Genomic DNA, 1,726 nt, shown 5'->3' on the forward strand with positions numbered 1-1,726 from the left:
CTCCCTCTCAACTACGGAGACGAGTTTAACGCGGTTTCCACCCCTCCCTCTCAACCGCACCAGTGCACGCTTGCCGCGCCACAACGCCGACGCTGGACCCGTGAATCGTGAGCACCCAGCTATGACTTACCGCACTCGTGCAAAATAATAAAACACGGTAAATATATTACTTACACGTGCGTTTTGTTTTGCAAGCGGCGCGAAAAAAATTAAAAAGGGAATGCAACACGAGGACTTCCCAGGAGGTCACCCATCCTAGTACTACTCTCGCCCAAGCACGCTTAACTTCGGAGTTTTGATGGGATCCGGTGCTTTAGTGCTGGTATGATCGCATCCGACATGTTACCCCGGTCTTCGTCCCTTATCCTTGCCCCTCCCAGCTCCACTACAAAGACGATTGTACATTGCTTTGGCCGCTCCCTCTCAACTACGGAGACGAGTTTAACAGGGTTTCCACCCCTCCCTCTCAACCGCACCAGTGCACACTTGCCGCGCCACAACGCCGACGCTGGACCCGTGAATCGTGAGCACCCAGCTATGACTTACCGCACTCGTGCAAAATAATAAAACACGGTAAATATATTACTTACACGTGCGTTTTCTTTTGCAAGCGGCGCGAAAAAAATTAAAAAGGGAATGCAACACGAGGACTTCCCAGGAGGTCACCCATCCTAGTACTACTCTCGCCCAAGCACGCTTAACTTCGGAGTTCTGATGGGATCCGGTGCTTTAGTGCTGGTATGCTCGCATCTGACATGTTGCCCCGGTCTTCGTCCCTTATCCTTGCCCCTCCCAGCTCCACTACAAAGACAATTGTACATTGCTTTGGCCGCTCCCTCTCAACTACGGAGACGACTTTAACGCGGTTTCCACCCCTCCCTCTCAACCGCACCAGTGCACGCTTGCCGCGCCACAACGCCGACGCTGGACCCGTGAATCGTGAGCACCCAGCTATGACTTACCGCACTCGTGCAAAATAATAAAACACGGTAAATATATTACTTACACGTGCGTTTTGTTTTGCAAGCGGCGCGAAAAAAATTAAGAAGGGAATGCAACCCGAGGACTTCCCAGGAGGTCACCCATCCTAGTACTACTCTCGCCCAAGCACGCTTAACTTCGGAGTTCCGATGGGATCCGGTGCTTTAGTGCTGGTATGATCGCATCTGACATGTTGCCCCGGTCTTCGTCCCTTATCCTTGCCCCTCCCAGCTCCACTACAAAGACGATTGTACATTGCTTTGGCCGCTCCCTCTCAACTACGGAGACGACTTTAACGCGGTTTCCACCCCTCCCTCTCAACCGCACCAGTGCACGCTTGCCGCGCCACAACACCGACGCTGGACCCGTGAATCGTGAGCACCCAGCTATGACTTACCGCACTCGTGCAAAATAATAAAACACGGTAAATATATTACTTACACGTGCGTTTTGTTTTGCAAGCGGCGCGAAAAAAATTAAAAAGGGAATGCAACACGAGGACTTCCCAGGAGGTCACCCATCCTAGTACTACTCTCGCCCAAGCACGCTTAACTTCGGAGTTCTGATGGGATCCGGTGCTTTAGTGCTGGTATGATCGCATCCGACATGTTACCCCGGTCTTCGTCCCTTATCCTTGCCCCTCCCAGCTCCACTACAAAGACGATTGTACATTGCTTTGGCCGCTCCCTCTCAACTACGGAGACGACTTTAACGCGGTTTCCACCCCTCCCTCTCAACCGCACCA

The 1,726-nt window shown here is 52.3% G+C and overlaps 4 non-coding genes across 4 annotated transcripts; all 4 read right to left on the minus strand.

The window, feature by feature from the left end:
• Positions 1-217: 217 nt before the first annotated feature.
• LOC123177713 (5S ribosomal RNA) lies at positions 218-336 on the minus strand. Its single transcript, XR_006489076.1, has one exon. It is a non-coding gene; the product is annotated as a 5S ribosomal RNA (ribosomal RNA).
• Positions 337-633: 297 nt separating this feature from the next.
• Positions 634-752, minus strand: LOC123177714 (5S ribosomal RNA). Its single transcript, XR_006489077.1, has one exon. It is a non-coding gene; the product is annotated as a 5S ribosomal RNA (ribosomal RNA).
• A 297-nt stretch (positions 753-1,049) lies between these two features.
• On the minus strand, positions 1,050-1,168 carry LOC123177715 (5S ribosomal RNA). Its single transcript, XR_006489078.1, has one exon. It is a non-coding gene; the product is annotated as a 5S ribosomal RNA (ribosomal RNA).
• Positions 1,169-1,465: 297 nt separating this feature from the next.
• On the minus strand, positions 1,466-1,584 carry LOC123177712 (5S ribosomal RNA). The gene has a single exon (XR_006489075.1). It is a non-coding gene; the product is annotated as a 5S ribosomal RNA (ribosomal RNA).
• Positions 1,585-1,726: the final 142 nt, after the last annotated feature.

The sequence above is a fragment of the Triticum aestivum genome, unplaced genomic scaffold, assembly GCF_018294505.1.
Source record: "Triticum aestivum cultivar Chinese Spring unplaced genomic scaffold, IWGSC CS RefSeq v2.1 scaffold59558, whole genome shotgun sequence".
NCBI classification, from domain to species: domain Eukaryota; kingdom Viridiplantae; phylum Streptophyta; class Magnoliopsida; order Poales; family Poaceae; genus Triticum; species Triticum aestivum.